Source organism: Xenopus tropicalis, chromosome 5, assembly GCF_000004195.4.
Source record: "Xenopus tropicalis strain Nigerian chromosome 5, UCB_Xtro_10.0, whole genome shotgun sequence".
Lineage (NCBI taxonomy): Eukaryota > Metazoa > Chordata > Amphibia > Anura > Pipidae > Xenopus > Xenopus tropicalis.
Genome location: NC_030681.2, coordinates 76711972 through 76732828, shown reverse-complemented (window position 1 = coordinate 76732828; position 20857 = coordinate 76711972). Strand labels below are relative to the sequence as shown.

At 39.0% G+C, this 20857-nt stretch overlaps 1 protein-coding gene across 2 annotated transcripts in view; it reads right to left on the bottom strand.

The window, feature by feature from the left end:
- fyn (FYN proto-oncogene, Src family tyrosine kinase) overlaps nucleotides 1-19887 on the bottom strand; it is a 125343-nt gene extending 105456 nt beyond the window's left edge. Inside the window, exon 1 of one of the 2 annotated variants that reach the window (XM_031902143.1) lies at nucleotides 19353-19887. The gene's annotated coding sequence lies outside the window, so the exon portion shown is untranslated. The remainder of the gene's footprint in view (nucleotides 1-19352) is intronic. The other variant, XM_004914562.4, reaches the window with a different exon arrangement.
- Nucleotides 19888-20857: the final 970 nt, after the last annotated feature.

Below are 20857 nucleotides of genomic sequence, written 5' to 3'. Positions count from 1 at the left end.
GCTTCCTTGTGCAGTGGAATGCAACCCTATTCATAATACATTTGGCTTCTTGTTTTTGTAATCTATTGCATACATTCTTAACCAGCACAGCTCTTTACTAACTTCTTCTCACAGCTGTAGTGGGTTTCTTCTTTTGCATTTATTTATTTATTAAATAGAGGTTCTATACAATTAGAAAAAGCTGATTCAAAAATAAAAATTCAGAGCCTTAATTTTTGTATACACTGTGACTGAATAATCTACAAGTTTTTGGCATACATTTTTGCTTTGCAATACATATTAAAAAATAAATCAAAGGTATAGGTATGGGACCTGTTATCCAGAATGATCAGGACTGGGGGATTTTCAAATAAGGAGGCTTTCCGTAATTTGAATCTCCATACTAAGTTTACTGAAAAATCATTCAGTCAGCAGGGACTCACAACCTTTTTTTTTTTTTAACTCTTTATTTGTATTTTTTTTAACAAGTTAGACAGGTTATCACAATTCTGTAGATTGCTGAAGTAGGAAATAAGGGAGGAGAGGGGCTCAGAGGGAAGGGGAGATAGAAAATAACTCACAACCTTTTTTTGCTTGTGAGACACACTTATATGTAAAAATGTTGGATGTTGGTGAGCAACACTAGCATGAAAAAAAGTTCTTTGGGTATGCCAAATAAGGACTGTGATTGGCTATTTGGTAGCCCCATGTGGACTGCTGGCCTGCAGGAGACTCTGCTTGGAATAAAACTGTGTCTGTGCTTCCAACACTTTCCTCCAAGCCAGAAATGTAAAATGGGCACCTACATTGAGGCCACTGGGAGCAACATCAAAGGGGGTGATGAGCAACATGTTGCTCTCGAACCAGTGTTTGGGGATCACTGATGTAGTGGGTAATATTCTGAGACAATTTGCAATTGATCTTCATTTTTTATTATTTGTAGTTTTTTAATTATTTCAATAATTGTTCAGCAACTCTTAAGGTTGGAGTTATAATAGCTATCTGGTGGCTAGGGTCCAAATTACCTTAGCAACCAGGGAGTAGTTTAATTGAGAGACTGATATATGAATAGAAGATTGACTAATTAGAAAAAGAAAAGTTATAAAAAGTAACAATAACAATACAACTGTGCCTCACAGAGCAATAGTTTATGGCTGCCAGGTCAGTAACGCCTTGTGAAAGCTACACCGGGTTTGAAGAAGGAAATTACTTCAAAAACTAAAAGAAATAAATAATAAAGACCAATTGAAAAGTTGCTTTTGAAACTGCTCGTGACAGTGAGATGATAGTCAGATCAAAATCCCAACAAAGAATTAGGTAACAAATGCTTCATATTATGATTTGGAAGTCTTGCAATCTAAATCTTGCATGATCAACCAGCCACCAGTTATGCAACTTGGCTGATTGACCTTGAGTCTGTGACACTGTGACACTCGTCAATTCCGTAGAGAAAACCTTAGCACACCCCAGTATAACATAAGGATAACATGTTGTGAAAAGCCTTGTTCTATCATCATTACTGATGCTCCAATCATGCAGAGTTCTATGCAAATGATAAGAAACATCAAACCTTTCTATCCCTTGAGTGCAAAAATTACCATCATCAGAATAGGATGCACTATCAGTGAGGCAGGAAAATTGTACAAGTCTGTTATTCTGAGTTAAAGATTATACAGAAATGAAATTGCAAGACAGCAAATCCTCTGAGACTAGCTGCTAGATTTCTAGAAAAAGGAACAGTGTAGGGAGGGCTCTGAGTTATGTTTAAAGACAGATTACCTGGCATCTTTCATTATTAGAATCCAATTAAAAAACAGATTCAAGAAAAAAAAAACTACCGTTGCTACCGGGTCAGTAGGGCCATATGTATCATTTTCATTTATCACCACAGAGCATGAGAAGCAAATTAATAAGAATGAGAGGGAAAGGAATAACTGAGGTTTGTTTTTATAATAAATACAATATGCTACCATTTTATTGAGATATTGAAGATCAAGCTAGCATGACATTCTGTAGTTACCATATACTGTAGCTTGCCCACAGTATACATGGCAATGTGGATCTGATAGAATATGTGATGTACATACCAGGGGTGGTATGGATTCAGTGTACAGTATCGGACCCCTTATACAGAAACCTATTATCCAGAAAGTTCCCAATTACGGAAAGGTCATCTCCCATAGATTCCATTTTAATCAAATAATTCACATTTTTAAAAATGATTTCCTTTTTCTCTCTAATCATAAAACAGTACCTTGTACTTGATCACAGCTAAGATATAATTAATCCTTATTGGAGCCAAAACAATTTTACTGGGTTTAATTACTGTTTAAATAATTTTTTAGCAGATTTAAGGTAGAAGATCCAAATTACGGAAAGACCCCTTATGCGGAAAACCTCAGGTCCCAAGCATTCTGGATAACGGGTTCCATACCTGTACTTGTATTCCCTATTCCCTTATACAGAAACCCATTATCCAGAAAGTTCCCAATTACGGAAAGGTCATCTCCCATAGACTCCATTTTAAACAAATAATTAACATTTTTAAAAATTATTTCCTTTTTCTCTGTAATCATAAAACAGAACCTTGTACTTGATCCCAGCTAAGATATAATTAATCCTTATTGGAGCCAAAACAATTCTACTGGGTTTAATTACTGTTTAAGGTAGGAGATCTAAATTAGGGAAAGACCCCTTAAGCGGAAAACCTCAGGTCCCAAGCAGTCTGGATAACGGGTCCCATACCTGTACTTGTATTCCCTATGTCATTTGGTTTGCAGCACCAGTGTCAGGCCCCATTAAAGGGGAAAGAAAGGCTAAGTCATTGGGGGGTGCAAAAATGTTGGCAAAATGTTGATGGGAACATTGTTGATGGGATCTATTATCCATTATTCTTGTGAACTGTGGTTTTCTGGATAAGGAATCTTTCTGTAGTGTGGATCACAATATTTTAAGTCTTGGAAAAACGTCCTTTTCGTCATTTGGAGCTTTCTAGATAACTATTAATTCTTATATGCTGGTAGAAATGTATATACAAGACTGTATATATCTTCAGTGCTTTATGATTCATGATAGCGATAGTTCTCAAGTACAATTCCCCTGCCTCCTCATAAATAGGTCAGCTAGTGAACTGAGCCTGTCACCTATTTTGGTAAATGTTAGCAGATAATTCAGAGCGTTCTTCATGAGTAGAATTTCCGGTACACACAAAATGCTATTGTCAATACTCTGAAATGCTTAAAAAAACAACATGATAAAGACTAGGTTGCAAAACCTGATAGAATAAGAACCACCTGTCTTTTTTCTGACATAGTAGTCATTTTTTATAAACTATGTGCCTGAACCATGCAGAGAGAGTCATAGCTAAAAACTGTCTGCATTTCAAGGCAAAACTTCCCAACTACAGTGATGTATGTCTTATTGTTTAATATAGTTGCAAACAAATTCCCTAATAAAATGTTGCCTATATGTGGGCTGATAAAAGATAAAGACTCGGCCCCTTTAGCCCATTTAACAGCCTGTGTATGAAGCCCCCTGATAGGCCTGCCCAACCAATATCTGGAAATCAAGCAGATATCAAACAGGTACATTTTGAAAATCCCATCAGACAAAGACCATAGCAGCACATTGATATGGTTCTCAAAGGATTTCCATAGGTTACTGCTGTATGATCCTACTGGATCAGTCTGATTTGAAATGGAGTGCCATATCAGGCCAAGATTTGCTTATTTGGCAACCTGTCCACCTGAGTGAATCTTGCAGTGTATCTGCACTACTCCAAGCCCCTGCAATAAACAGGTTACTGATCAGTGGCAGAACATTTCTGAGATTCTGAGCAGTTTAGCAGATACTAGGGGTCATTTACATAAAAGAATGCAGTGTGCAAAAAATGCAATACCTTCTGATTTACAGGTCTTGGCTCTCTGTTTCAAAGCACAGAGACCTGACACTTACTTCATTATTACAGCTCTGACTCTGAGTGTGTTAAAGGGGGAGGATCACCTTTAAGTTAATATTTACTATGTTAAAGAACTGCCTATTCGCAGAAACTTTAGTCTTTGTTTTTAATTTTTAATAATTTTAGAACTTTAATTTAATAATTTTATAAATAATAATTTTCAAACAAATGGTTGGTTGCTAGGCTACATTGGACCCTAGCAACCAGAAAGCTGCTGAAATTTCAACTAAATAATTCAAAACATATAAAAAATGAAGAATAACTGCAAAAACCACTCTCTACTTCATACTAAGGGGCTGATTTACTAAGACAAGATTTCGAATCCGAATTGGAAAAATTCCGATTGGAAACGAACATTTTGCGACTTTTTCGTATTTTTTGCGATTTTTTCGGCGTCTTTACGATTTTTGCGTAAAAACGTGATTTTTTCGGCGTCTTTACGATTTTTGCGTAAAAACGCGAGTTTTTCGGCGTCTTTACGATTCTTGCGTAAAAACGCAAGTTTTTCGGCGTCTTTACGATTTTTGCGTAAAAACGCGAGTTTTTCGTAGCCATTACGAAAGTTGCGCAAAGTCGCAATTTTTTCGTAGCGTTAAAACTTGCGCGAAACGTCGCGCCTTTTAAGTTTTAACGCTACGAAAAAGGCGCGACTTTGCGCGCAAGTGTTAACGCTACGAAAAACTCGCGACTTTGCGCAAAAATCGTAAAGACGCCGAAAAACTTGCGTTTTCACGCAAAAATCGTAAAGACGCCGAAAAACTCGCGTTTTTACGCAAAAATCGTAAAGACGCTGAAAAAAAATCGCAAAATTACCGATAATTACGAAAAAAACGCAATCGGACGCATTCGGCCCGTTCGTGGGTTAGTAAATGTGCCCCTAAAAGTTAACTGAAAGGTGAACAACCCCCTAATTAGAGCTGTATTGTTAAGGGGTAATCCTTAGGCTGATGCCACATGGGGATGCTTCTCGACCTGCGGAAATACACATTAGCCTTAGAGATAAGTAACTGACCCCTACTGTCATTGCATAACTATAATTTATATGTATAAACTGCCTTTATTTATATAACAGCCTTTTTCTTGCTAAATTAGTTATGGTATAATTTTTGTCCTTTATGGTATGATTGCATATTTATTGTTTAGAATAGTTTAGTCTAGTATAACCTGCCTTAGTAAATGAGTCTTAATGGTCTCTTAAGGTCTATCCAACTAGCAGAGCTGTAATTATGACCCTGGCATTGCTTTTGGCTTTGGGTGATGTTGCCAACCAACCACTAAAAGGCTCCTGTATACTTCCCAGCATACACTTCTAACACCTTCTGCATACAAACAGAAACAATGACTTGCTCTTTATAACCAAACATTTAAAGAATATCAGTATCAAATTATTTTGCTTATAAAATAAACAGCACATTTTGAACCCAAAGATACCTAACTGGTTTCCAGTGTCTAAAGTCCTTTTCTACTCAAAAAAAATTGGGATCATAACAGCCTATTTTTTTCTTACAATTTCAGCCAAAAGGCTGGGTCCTCTAATGCAGCCATAACTCTTGGAAAGTTCTGAAATATAAGAATGCAATTAGACAAGAGGGTTTTAACAATTTTGCATGCCACAGTAAATAAAATATAACAAACAATACTGGAGCATTTCAAGGTATGTAGAAACATAAATTCAGTCTGTATATCAGAGATGTCTGACAGCCCTACGGCTATTGCTATGGCTACTACAATATTGGAACTGTCAACAAAACGATATCAAAATGATTTCTGGGGTTAATGGATGGTTCACCCTTACATTAAATTTTATTATGTTACCTAGTTCCTAAGGTAAATAAGACCCTAGCAACCAGCTAGTGCTTAAATTCCTGGAGAGCTGATGAACAAAAAGCTTAATAACTGAAAAACCCCAAAAATTAAAGATGAAGACCAATTGCAAATCATTTTTAAAATATCAATGTGCATGTCATACTAAAGGTTAATTTAAAGATGAGCTACCCCTTTAAGACCCAGCCTTCCTTCACTGCCTGGACCCCAACCTCTTTCAACGCCATCCCACCACAAATCAATCTTAAAAAAAAAAAAAGCAAAATATATTTTTGTGGAGTATGGCTTATGTCAAAAATGTGCTAGAGAATAGTAACTTGAAACCTGACAGTACACAGTAATATATGTGCTGCTAAAGTTATACAAAAAGCTTTTGCAGTGGCCCCCCAGGAGGTTTCCACAAAACTGCATATAATAAAATGCGGGGATGAAGAATTTTACTTGAACCAAAAACTGTTTAAAACAACCTTAAAGCCAAAATATAGTTTGCATTCATATGAAATCAGCAGATGTACATAGGCAAGAGGCTAAGATAAGATGCTTTTAGATGCGTCTAGGTAAGAGATTAACATATACTACCAGAGTTGGAGGTGCCCCTGCCAGTCGCTTCCTCCGCCGTGCCAACTAACTCCCCTCGCAGGAGCCCCCTCCTGATGTCCTGCCCTGAGTGCACATAAGTGAAAAGCATCAGGGGAGGACACCGGTGGCCGGGGGAGCGGCAACAGGCATCGGTCCTTTAGCACCACCGGGTGCTTTAGTTTACAGATAACTGGGCTGGGGTACTTCCGCAAGCACCACAAAGTGATCATCTTCCTCCTTCTCCCTTCTTTTTATTAGGTGCACGTGTAGTAAAGTGAAAAGAGGTGCAGTCATGGGAGAAGGCTGATGCCAACAGAGGGGCTGGTAATAGGCCTGTGTTAATCTGCAGGACAAGAATCCACCCTGTGTGGCATTATCCAAAGAAAGACAGTTTACAGACACTTTTGTGAATATGATTGTAAAATAATAAAAACTAAGAAGAAAAACTACATTTTTAACACATTCCTCCGCAACATTTTTAAAATGGAGTAAAGTTCATGTAACTCCTCCCCCTGTCCTTAGCTCTTCATTCTTTCATCCAATCTCCATTACCCTCTATTTCAGTAGTACCTGGCATATTTATGGGGATTAGCAGTATATTATCAAGGTACAAGCCCTGTTTTTTTATAGCCATATTACACCAAAAGGTATAAAAAGCCTCATTAACATCTTCATAAACAAGAAAAAAAATTATTTTATCCCATTTTACAGATATAGGATCCATTATCCAGAAAGCTCAGAATTACAGGAAGGCTTACATTTTTAACATTTTACATTCTGCCTTTATCAGCAGGATTTGGATTCAGCCAAATCCAAGTGTCTGGCCAAACAGAATCTGAATCCTTAGGGCTCTGGCACACGGGGAGATTAATCGCCCGCAACAAATCTCCCTTTCCGCGACTAATCTCCCCCGAATTGCCATCCCACCATTGAAATTGCTGCGCCGCGTATGCCATCCCACCGGCGATTTGCATTTTTGCCGGTGGAATGGCAATTCTGGGAGATTAGTCACCCGCGAAAAGGGAAATCGCGGAAGTTGCCTTGAGAGGAAACTTCCAGGATTTTGTTGAAATTGCGGCGCCGTGTAATCGCCGGTGGGATGGCAATTCGGGCAGATTAGTCACGGGCGACTAATCTCCCCATTTGCCAGAGCCCTAAAAATTATGTAAATTTTGGTTACATGAACATGAAACTTTAAAAATATTTTAGTGTGCACTACTAATTAACCCTTCCATTGCCTGATTTCCATAAGCAAATTAGGATCCGGATTCGGTTCAGTATTTGGCTGAATCTTTCACTAAGGATTTGGGGTTCAGCCTAATCCAAAAATAATGCATCCCTAAGTAGCTTTTTGCTAACATAAAACAGAAAAAACAGAGGCTTAGAAGATCTAAAGACAAATTCAAAGCAAATATTGTTAAATGTCACAAGAAAGACAAAGCAGGAAATTCACAAAAGTGGTGATATTGAGTCAAAATAAAAGTGAAGATAGATTTGTAGGATTTCCTGCCATATTCAAAAATCTCTGTCTCCACTTCTGTGAATTTACTTTCTTTTAGACAGTTTCCAGATTTTGTTTTTAGCATGACATTTTAAACAACACTTTGTCTGAATTTGTCTCAAGCTCATAACTCATTTTTCTATTCAGGTCATCTTCTATTTATATACCCGTCTCTCATTCAAACCACTCCCTGGTCGCTAAGGTAATTTGGACCCTTGCAACCAGTTAGCTACTAAAACTCCAAACTAGAGAGCTGCTAAACAAAAATTGAAATAATTAAAAAACAACAAATAAAACATGAAAACCAATTGCAAACTGTCTCAGAATAGCACTTTCTATATCATAATAAAAGTTAATTCAAAGGTTTTCAACCCCTTTAATGACCTATATATATTGATAATGGGTGAGTACAGAGGACCTCTTGTTGTCTAGATGAATTTTGAGGTCACAGCCTCATTGCATGGTTTAAAATTTAAAGGTGAGCACAACTTCCCCCTTTTTTAGTATAGGAAATACAATTGTTTATATACCATGGATAATATGCAGGTGCTGTTTAGTTAGTAAGACTACTGCTCTATTAAAGCCTTTAGCACACAGAGTATTTTGACTACTGCTGTTGTTGGTGCAATACAGGTCAAAACGCCAATCTGTCTGTCAAATCAGCTACAGTTATTAAATCATAGCTCACTAAAGAGATGCTTAAAAGGTGCTCTCTTGATTACAGGCTTAGGGAGGTAACAAGACGGCATGGCAGTGGTCTAAACAAGAAAGATCTCATCTTCTATTATATTACTGCATTAATAACTGGTACTTACGGGGTTGGTAGTTGCTGGCTAGGCTGCCATTCTGATTCTCTAGTAGCCCAATATAAACAAACTGATGATTTCAAATGGCTGTTACACAGAATCAGGATAACAGAGATCAGCGTGACACACATACTGACTTCAGTGGACAGAAGCAGCATATCAGCTCTTTGTAAAGGATTCTGGGTAGCTGCCAAATCCAGTAGCAGTACTATTAGAGAGCTGCACCAAAGAATACACTGCATTTTAAAATAAAGGCATCAGTTTAAATTAGCAATCCCTGCAGCCATCTGAGCAAATAGTTGACAATAATCAGAGCCCCAGGCAGACATGCTAGTAAATACAAATACATTGTACAGCATGAATTCAGCAAAAACAAATGGTCAAAAAAATGTATTTATTTGATGTTCTATAAATATGGAACTAGAAAAACTATGGGACACATTCATGAAAACGCGACTTCGAAACCCGAATGGGACAAAATTCGGATTGGATATGAAAATTTCTGAAGATCGGAAATATCACGAAAATGCTTACGAAAAAATCATATTAGTCACAATAATATCGTATTGGTGATCCGAAAGTCACAAAATTTTCATACCAAACTATTGTAAACAGCGGGAAAACTTTTCCGATTTTTTCGCGCAGACGTACGAAAAAGTTGCGCGGCCGTCGAAAAAGTCACGCAAGACACAAAAAATTTGGCAAAAATAAGCTCGGAGCGTTCATGTCTTAATAAATCTGCCCCTATGTTTTAAAAGAGCACAAAAGATGTAAATTGAAACTGCCACACTGGTGAGTAAAGTTGCTGCGCACCCACATAAGCTGTGCCTACCTTCTACCTCATAGCAATATTCCCCATTTGGTAAGGGGTGATGATTTTATACATTGATTGCACAAATGTATAAGTGCTTGCCAGCCAAGGTAAGCAAGAGCTGAACTGTGCACTAACATCAAAGTGTATACATGTGTATGTAGTTCACAATTTACTGGTAATAAAGGTCCTGCATGGCCAGTCAAAAAGGGCCAAAGTTGGTGGGATACAGCCCCTAGATTAAATAGCAAATCTTAATTCCAAAAAAATGGTATCCCAAACTCAATACAAAGTCTTGACTTAAAAATGTATGATTGTATTCAAAATATCCATATTAAAAGCATACTGACCCCACAGAATGCCACCTTACGTGTTTTGTACCTTTCTGGTACTTAGCCATAGGCAGTTGTACATATGTATGTAGCCTAAGGTGTCTAAAGAAATCACTATGGTATATTTTACCTTTCCAACTACATTTCAGGACACTTGCTAGAGGAAGTTTATACGACTCTGGCTGACTTCCTTTTCAATGTTTAGTTTAAAGTGGCTGACCCACAATTGTTTAATTACCAGAATGGAAACCTAACTCACATTTAAAACAATAACTACTGTGAGCTTTTAATTCTCTGTATGGTTTTCATATTTTCATATGATAAATAGAGTTTATAAATAGTATAGGTTCTCTCTAGGAAACTGCACCACCACATGAATTTGACTATAACAAATATATACATATTTTACTACTGTTTATCTCCTTATGTCTAATAAAGTGCTTTTGAGCACATTTAGGGCACACGTAGAACAAAAACATGGCACCAAGAGTTCTGAAACAGGCTTCCTCTGCAAGCATTTTAGGCTAAAAAAGACCAAAGTGTCAGGTGCCAGTCTGTTGTGGGTGGAGGGGTTTGTCTTTACGTAAAGTCAGACTTAAAGCCATGTAATAAAGACATTACCAATGAAAACGTCGAATCTCTTTGGGTAGAAATTTCAGTAGGGCTGAAGGTCACAAAGAAAATGATCATTGGTGTATGTTATAAACCACCCCGTATAGATGAGGGGGATGAGGCCCAGCTATTGTTGCAAATGGAGGAGGCTTCAAAACTGGGTCAAGTTGTTGTTATGGGGGACTTTAATTATCCGGACATTGACTGGAGTAATGGGGTGGCTAAGTCAGAAAAAGCTAGTAGGTTTGTAAATATGCTAAATGACAACTTTTTATTTCAGGCAGTTCAAGAACCCACTAGGAATGACGCTATTTTGGACCTGGTGATTTCTAATAATAATGAACTTATCTCTAACATTTGTGTGGGTGAGCATTTGGGGAACAGTGATCACAACATGGTCTCCTTTGAGATAATGCTGCAGAGACAGCGCTATAAGGGAGTAACTAAAACACTCAATTTTAGACGTGCAGACTTTGCCAGTATAAGGGCATCTCTGCAATGTGTCAACTGGGAAAGGCTTTTCATGGGGTTAGACACAGAAGGAAAATGGAACATCTTTAAAACATTGCTTTGTAGGTATACGCAACAGTATATCCCCCTAGTAAGCAAGGAGAGGCATCGCAAAGCAAAACCTTTATGGCTGAATAAAAGTGTTATTGTCGAGGTTGGTAAGAAAAAACGTGCTTTTAGGGCATTCAAGTTAGCTGGGACAGCAGAAACTTTCATCAGGTACAAGGAAGCAAATAAAGCATGCAAAAAAGCTATCAGGCAAGCTAAAATAGAGATGGAAAGGGATATTGCTGCTAGGAGTAAAAAGAATCCAAAATTATTTTTTAATTATGTGAATAGTAAAAAAATGAAGCAAGAAGGGGTGGGAACTTTATTATCACGGGGGGGTACGTTGGTTGATGAAAACGGGGAAAAAGCTGAAATTTTGAACTCTTATTTTTCATCTGTCTATACATCTGAGGAGCCAGATAATGAAGGCTTCCCTTGTAATATGCCCAGTTCTAGTAATTTAGCTACTGACGCATGGGTCACTCGGGAGGAAATTCAAAAGAGACTTGAACATGTAAAGGTAAACAAAGGTCCAGGGCCGGATGGGATTCATCCCAGGGTATTAAATGAGCTGAGCGCTGTGATTGCCAAACCTCTTCACTTAATTTTTCAGGATTCATTGAGGTCTGGCATGGTGCCAAGAGACTGGCGGATTGCTAATGTGGTGCCGTTATTTAAAAAGGGATCCCGTTCTCAGCCTGAAAACTATAGGCCTGTTAGTCTGACATCAGTAGTAGGAAAACTTTTGGAAGGGGTAATAAGGGATAGGGTACTTGAATACATTGCAGTTCACAATACTATTAGTTTGTGCCAGCATGGTTTTATGCGTAACAGATCTTGCCAGACTAATTTAGTTGCCTTTTATGAGGAGGTGAGTAGGAACCTTGATGCTGGAATGGCAGTTGATGTCATCTACTTGGACTTTGCTAAAGCGTTTGATACAGTACCTCACAGAAGGTTAATGATCAAATTAAGGAATATTGGCCTAGAACATAATATTTGTAATTGGATAGAGAACTGGCTGAAGGATAGAGTACAAAGAGTGGTTGTAAATGGAACATTTTCTAATTGGACCAGTGTGGTTAGTGGAGTACCGCAGGGGTCAGTCCTTGGGCCTTTGCTGTTTAACTTGTTTATTAATGACCTGGAGGTGGGCATAGACAGTATTGTTTCTATTTTTGCTGATGACACTAAATTGTGCAAAACTATAAGTTCCATGCAGGATGCTGCCGCTTTGCAGAGCGATTTGACAAAATTAGATAACTGGGCAGCAAACTGGAAAATGAGGTTCAATGTTGATAAGTGCAAAGTTATGCACTTTGGTAGAAATAATATAAACGCAAACTATCTACTGAATGGTAGTGTGTTGGGGGTTTCCTTAATGGAGAAGGATCTAGGGGTTTTTGTTGATAACAAGTTGTCTAATTCCAGGCAGTGTCATTCTGTGGCTACTAAAGCAAATAAAGTGCTGTCTTGTATAAAAAAGGGCATTGACTCAAGGGATGAGAACATAATTTTGCCCCTTTATAGGTCCCTGGTAAGGCCTCACCTTGAGTATGCAGTGCAGTTTTGGGCTCCAGTCCTTAAGAAGGATATTAATGAGCTGGAGAGAGTGCAGAGACGTGCAACTAAACTGGTAAAGGGGATGGAAGATTTAAACTATGAGGTTAGACTGTCGAGGTTGGGGTTGTTTTCTCTGGAAAAGAGGCGCTTGCGAGGGGACATGATTACTCTGTACAAGTACATTAGAGGGGATTATAGGCAGTTGGGGGATGTTCTTTTTTCCCATAAAAACAATCAACGCACCAGAGGTCACCCCTTTAGATTAGAGGAACGGAGCTTCCATTTGAAGCAGCGTAGGTGGTTTTTCACGGTGAGGGCAGTGAGGTTATGGAATGCCCTTCCTAGTGATGTGGTAATGGCAGATTCTGTTAATGCCTTTAAGAGGGGCCTGGATGAGTTCTTGATCAATCAGAATATCCAAGGCTATTGTGATACTAATATCTACAGTTAGTACTAGTGGTTGTATTTATAGTTTATGTATGTGAGTATAGATTGGTAGGTGTGGGTTAGGTGTGCTGGGTTTACTTGGATGGGTTGAACTTGATGGACACAGGTCTTTTTTCAACCCTATGTAACTATGTAACTATGTAACTATGTTGTAGAATACTGGGAATTGTAGTTCCAAAATAGTTCTAAAAACCTGCATATTTATGAGTTCCACATTCCTCCCATCTATTGCAATAATCTGTGCTTTCATTTTCAGATAAAACCAGCATATACACCAATGTTCACCTTAAAAACAGGAAGACTACTTTATATTGCTTTAATGGTGACTGCACAGATAAAAGTGTTGCTACACTTTGCATATTAAATAAGACTGGCTGGTTAAATTGTGCTGCAACCAAGGTGGTAGTGGTTACATGACATGTTCTGGGTCAACCTGCTTTTTTTTTCGATGCAAAGGAGCCCAATACTTAATCCTGCCCAGTGGCAAACAGTAAAGACAGGGTTGTTCAGCCCCTGACAGTGATGTATGCTGCATCTCACACCAAATTTTTGATCTGTAAAGTGCAGAGTATAGCTATGTCCCACACAAAAGTGGTTAGTGAATGAGCATAAAGGTACCCAATTTTGTGTCCCGTAGTACTCTAGCACTTGCATCCTGGGGCATTATAAAAAAGATCCTTCTATTCCCCTGAACCTGTTATACATTGTAATACAGAGAGGAGGACTGACCACTTTAAGGGTCAGATTTCATTTAATGAAAAACACTTATCTCCTAATTCAATTCCAAATTTCCCAATAGCGTTCTATAAAATTTTCATGAGATAAACCAAGAAATACATTTTCCTCACTGAACTCAATCTGGCTCAAAGTAATATACTGCTGTGAGAGTCATAAGACAAGAGAACCATTTTACAGAGCATCTCATATAACAAAAAGAAGAACTGTTCCACTGAGCCTACTATACCACCAATGCCAAAAGACACATACATTTGTAGTATTTTTAATTAAGTATGTCAAGCCTTAAAGGGTATGTCCACCTTTTGTTTAATATTTGTTTTACAAGTCCGTATTTCTGAAATATGCATTTTGATATACCCTCTTTACTGATATCATTAAATGAGTCCCTATTGCCAATACAAGTATCTTGACAATAGGACTTCCTTGCATAAATCAGCAGCCGGTAATAGAAAGGAGCAGCCATAGCATGAACTGTATTGCCCGCCAATAAAGTATGATTCACACTATGGTAATGTGTAAGGAGGAGGCCCACTTGCTCTGCTCTGAGACATCGTCAGTTGAATCAGTAAGGAACATCAATGAACCCCCTGGTATGTTCCAGATTGATTTGAAATTTATGAAACTAATGATTTTTGTTAACAAAAATATTTTGGCAATAGGGACTCGTTAACAAATATAAACAAAAAGGTGATATCCCCTTTAAAATCTTGTAGGTAGGTAGGTCTTGTAAGCTCAATGAGGCAGAAGTTCAATGAGGCAGAACTTACTTGCACAAAAGGACCTAAGGGTGTCATCTAGTTACTGGCTGACTTTAGGGTTCCACCTAAAGCTTAATCCGCAAAGCAAGAAGTACAAAATGTATATACCTTGCACTGGCGCTCCCTGGCAGGCAATGCACAATACGCAATAAAGAGCAGCATGCCACACTGAATGCATGGTCCAAGGGGTAGTGAACACCAGACAGCCATATTTGTTAAACAGAGAAATGTTTTGCAATCTGATCACTGTTTATAGATGAGTTACACTTAATTCACTGATGTTGATTTCCTTACATTAAGCCAGCTTTTAATAGATATAGGAAAGAGTTCCTATATACCCCTACCGTAAATACAAAAATAGTTGAAGTCACAAAGGTGTTTCATGATCATGTAGTAGCAGAAGGCCAAAGACTAATTGGTGTTATACAGGCCATGAAACTCTTAGGGCTCTGGCACACGGGGGAGATTAGTCGCCCGCGACTAATCTCCCCCGTGTGCCAGAGCCCTTAAGGTGGCCATACACGGTAAAATCTGTTCGCCTGGCAAGGTCGCTAAGCGAATGGATCTCCTCCCGATATCCCCACCTACGGATGGACGATATCGGGCTAATTCGGTCAGGAACAGGCGCCGACAGTTCGGAATGTGACAGAAAAATCAAACCTGCCTGATCAAGATTGTTGGTCTGGCAGATGTCGGTCGGGCAGGCCCGTCATTCGTGCCCATACACGAGCAGATAAGTTGCTGAATCAGGCTAAAGGACCAATATTGGCAGCTAGAATCGACCCGTGTATGACCACCTTAAGGGCACAGTAGAAAAGAAATTTTTTTCTGCTAAGAACTGGGCTGCCTAGGTGTAAATGTAAGTTAAGATGTGTCAACAATAACCATCCTACAACATTCTTATTCTGAAAATGTGCAATCTATGGCAGATACTTGTAATGGTAGGTAGGTAGGTAGGTACTGCTTGAGAACACACAAAACATAGTTGTGCGTGATACCCACTTGATAGCAGACACTATGCTATGCTGCTCCAGTGCAGTAACACAGGGGGTAATAATAATATATGTAATGAATGGTTAAAGTTTGCTATTTATTTAATAACTCACAGCAACCAATCAGCTGGTAGCATTTACTGGTCACAGTAAATAAGTGGACAGAGAAGCACTATGATGCAATAGGAGGGGTGAACACATATTGGCTCAATAGCTTAAGGGCCCTTATACATGAACGTCTGTTCCTGTGTCCCTCTGCATTTCAACCAAATAAGTACTGAGTTAGTCAATAAACTTCTTTCTCTTGGCTGATCATGTAGGACCTTAATTGCACTAAAAATGTTTGGCATTTGCAGCGTAATTATAATTAATTTTAGGACAGTCTTCAGTTAGTGGAACACAACAAATAAATGTGATCTTCCTGTATAGGGTCTAAATTTCCTTAGTTATTATCTAAGATACTTTTTCTTTTTCATTCTCTGACCTTTACTGCAGTAAATAAAAGCCATTAATTAAAGGCTTGCATTCATTTTAATAACTGCATTAGATGAATTGAGTACTGATAAGTGCAAAGTTTCCAATGAACTAAACCTTACATAAAACTGTGCCACTGTGTGTCACTTTGGTTTCATGATATTATACTGTAATCAAACATCGTGAGTAAGAATATACCGGTATTGGTTGTCATGTTGTAGAAAAACTGTTGAAAGCCAGATTTATATAGATCAGTCATAACTCACACTAAAGGATTCTGTTGCATTTTGAAATATTATTGGTAAGACTACAGCTCCTAGTATGTTTTAATCGTTTAATCATTTATAAAAGTTACTTAGTTCGATTTGTACTCTAGCGAGGTTACATTAACAGGCTGATATATGCCAAGCAGACTGCTGTAGGCAAGGCCAAAGAAGAAGTCAAATAATTTGAAACCTATACAAAACAGAGGCCGACTGATTAGTTGTTAAAAATTGGCCATTCTTTAACATACTAAAAATTCACCATGGATGAGATCCAGCCATATTTGCTAGTCATAGGGCAGAGGCTGGTAAGGCTGCTAACAGATGATTCTATGCTTTCAATTCAGATTACTAGCAGCCAATCATTCATATGTGGGCTTGTCTGCTTGCACCTTCCCCTTTTAACATAGGTGATAGCTTTTATTACAGTATTATGGGTACTGCAATGCATTTCATTTTATCAGCAGTATATATGAGGTTGTCATAAAAGGAAATGGGAACATGGCTGGCAAAGAGAGTAATAACATGAGAATATGATGAAGATGAATGAGAAATGGAGAGCAATACAGGGAGGGTAAAAGGGACTCTATGTAGGCCTCAAAAACACTTAATAGATATTTTTAGAAAATAATAAACAATGATATAATGCAATGCTCAGCTGCAGGAATACAATGAGGACAGGAAAAATTGTTAAGTGGCCTCATATGGCCAAATGGCCTTAGCCCCCCTACCCATGTAACATAGTGAAGTGCAATGCCAAGCCCAATATTGTGTCTGAATAAAGATCTGTGCAAAGGTTGGCACCATACAGACAGTGGGAACAGCAGGAAAGTAGGCCTAAAGGAGTTTAAAGAGGAAAAGTATGGCTGGAAAAATGTAACTTATCTGAAGGGAGGAAGGATGTGGGAGTCGATGGGGTCGAAAACAAGCAGGAAAAGCAAAGTCTCAACAGCCTATTTTCAGCATTTTTGCCATCATACTTACAATGCTAAACTACCAATTGAAATACCACAGCTCCTTATTTCTTAGTCCCTTCCACATGAAACATTGTGCAGCTAATTTCATGTTTTAAACCTGGCTCTGTTATTACAAAAAACATATCTTTAAAATTCAGCATCAGGGACAGCTTGAAAAATTTTAAGCAAGTAATACAGTACCGACAAACTGCACAGAAAGCAGATTCTTTACAGAAACCCTGGTGGGCAGACTTTGTAAACCACCTAAACAGAGATGGAAGTGATCAGCATTCAGCAATCTACAGCACCCACATCACAGATGGGTAGGGAGAGAAAGGGAGAAAAAAATAATAAAGAACAAATAATCCTTGTTTAATATCCCACTACACTGGGTATTTTGTGGCTTTTTTGTGCAGTTAAATGAAAGGGGGCTTTGTGTACCACTCAGTCCCATCTATGTGGCAGTGATTTTTCTCTCCATTCTGGTTACATAAAAATAAATGAGAGCTGTGTGTTGTGTTTAAGCTATATCATTAAACTGCTGGTAGTGGCAAAGACAGTGTATAGCTATACTCCTTATTGTCAGTGGCTAAGAATGCGCTTCTCTGGTGCCTGACTGGGTGACTGTGACACACTTCTCTGTCATCTTCTGTCAAACATACATGTAAAGATACATTGGATAGAATAGATAGATAAATAGATAGATGGATAGATGATAGATAGATAGATAGATAGATAGATAGATAGATAGATAGATGAAAGATAGATAGTTGTACAATGCACAATGTCAGATTGAAGCGTATACACTTTCTATCAGTTATACTTTTAAAGTTTGGAGTGTCCATGCACTTTGTATTAATACAAAAGTATTTACAGCACAAAGCTGTAGCTGTCGTAAATTCAAAATATAGTACAGACAAATCACAATGAAGTAACAGCAACATAGACACTACTTTGTTACCAATCACATACGCTCTGTGGTAAAATCCCCCCAAAAATAAGAAACCAAGGCGCACAGCTTGTAAATGCAAAGAACTGTATCAGATATCAATGCTCCACAGTGTTGAACATCTTTTACATCAAGGTGGTTAGCTCCCAAACATTATGGGATACCAATATACCAAAACAGTATACAGTATACCAAAACTGCAACCAAAGGGAGTGTCATATATAAGTCAGATTTTAGAGCATGTTAAAGATAAACAACAATATGAGATCAAGACTGGGGGGGGTCTATCAATCTCACTGTAAACACGAGTCATAAGAGGCTTGTACTGGGGAGTGCACAAATCGGCACAGTGATGGCGCTACCCAGCACAAGGATTATGTGAGTGACTGTTAAGGAAATATAGAAAACAGCAGCACCATACTATGAAATGACTGATCCAATTTGCACCTCTTATTGCTACTATTTGAGGCAAAATGAAGGCCCATTTTAATTTGAGATTTCCATGGTTTACTGTATTGTGTTTGTTACACTGACAACACACTACTGCTCCTAAACTCACCAAGCAAACAATCCACTATGTGTAGTATCAGTCTTGGGTCACTGAGTTCTTGTACTTAACTATATAACACTGGGGCTAATAAAAATTGGAGCTCTGCATGAAAACCTTGTCATAAACCTATGTGCAAATGACCCCATTGTGGGTGTTGACACACACAAACATTCATACAAACACACAAACCTACCATACAATTACATTTATATAAATAAAACTAGGAGTCTATTAAGAGCATGTGCTGGGTGTATGGCTATAGAAACAATAGCCTAATATGTGAACACACGAAGTGATTTTGTGACAGTACTAATGTGTGCTCAGCACTGCACTGTGTGTCCTCTAATCGGCCATGAACATTCATGTGTTGTGTTCATCAGCAGATTGGCACAAGGCAGAGAAGCCCATTGTACATATTACACAAAGGAGATGGAACAAATGCAGCACACGCGAGAATACATTCATCTAAATAGGGGAACAATAAGCTCCTAAACCCACCCACAGCCAGACATCCCGCAGGGCCCCAGGATATAAGGCAATGCCAGCAGCCATAGCCAGACAATGGCTCCAAAGCCAAACTGGATTTGTGCACCCAGTGCTACTACATGTGCCTGCACCGTGCCACACACAGCCACACTGGGCCCCTAAGCACTCACTCACACTCACTCACACTCACTCACTCACAGCATAGAGATCATGTACCTGCACTAGCCGGCCTCGGCTCAGCTCTGCATTCACATCATCCTGGGTTTGGTACCGGGGTCTCTCCTCCTCCTCCTCTCCTGCAGTAATGGGTGGGTTCTGAGAGGCCGGGGAATAGCAGGCAGCAGTCCGGTCACACCTGCTCTTCTCCTCCGCAAAGGTTCGATGTGACAGAGCAAATCAGTGCAGGCGACAGCGATGTTTGTCTCGTACAAGAAGACTGTTGTGTGAGGGTGACAGCGGCGCAGCTTCCTCCTCCTCCTTCTCCTGAGTGCGGCCGTGAGGGGAGGGGGCTGCTAGCAGAACAGGCTTGTGACTCTGCTCACACACACACACACTGATGCACACAGTATTCCCAGGGAGGAAATCCCTAGATTCCACTTCCAGTCCCAATACACAAATAAACTTGCGAGTCTCGGCTGCTGCAGAGGGGGGGAAATGTAATGACAAAAGCTGCAGATTTCCAAGCTGTTTCCTTTACTGGCTGCTTGCCTCAATCTCAGATTGTGTTCATCCTGCAGCCAACCCAGTTTGGCCAGTTTGCTCAGCCCACTGCAAGGGAGGGTCCTTACCCATCCATTCCTGCCTATCACTTCTCCTAAACTACTCGCTGGAGACCACTAGGCTTCTCTTCTCTATGGCTGACTATGGGCTTTCAGTTCAGAAAAGAGGGAGGTTATACTTGTGTCCTACATTCCTTTCTAGGTCTCTAACCTGTGTCATAAATAACCTGATGGTCCATAATTACCAACAGAACCATATTTTTATACCTTTGTTGCATGCTGCCATCCCTAACCAGCCTGTTTTAAGTACAATATTCAAACAGCAGTAGAAAAAAAAAATTAGAGTTATAGGTCAGTTTTTTATACCTACCCCAGAGCTCTGTTTAACCAAATAGGTACCCAAGATACTTAATAAATGCCTCTTGGTGGTGAATTTTTTCTTTACTAAATCAACCTTTTGCCTCAAAATAAATAACTTAAAGGACAATGAAAGGTTAATATAAATTAAAAGTAAGTCTAAAGGCATTCTTTTTAAGTACTTACTGCATATCTAAATTCCCAGATCCCTGCTTGCTTCTCTGAGATGTGGTGCTGGCAGCCTACAGCAGTGTGAAGCCTACAGTGACATCACTGAAATCTCTCTCCCCTTCCTTTAGGTGCCAGCGGCAGCCTTCCTATTCTCTGAGCGTGTGTGTAACTTGATCCTGTCTCCTGTTCTGAGCTACACATGCCCACCAGCCAATCAGAAGCGGATCTGGCAGAGGGGAGGGGAGGGGGAATGAAACACATGTGCAGTATGAAGCAAGGAGGGAAAGGAAGGGAGAATACCTTTTTAGAGATGGCTGCCTGTTCTAGAAAATGTGAAGTAAGTGTGACAGTAAATATTTGATTAGGTGAGCCAAAAGTGTGGCGTTTTTACTAAACAATAGGAGGACTGTTGGGCAGTATGCTTTTTAAATTTTGACTTGCATTCTCCTTTAAGTACAGTCACACAGATTTGTG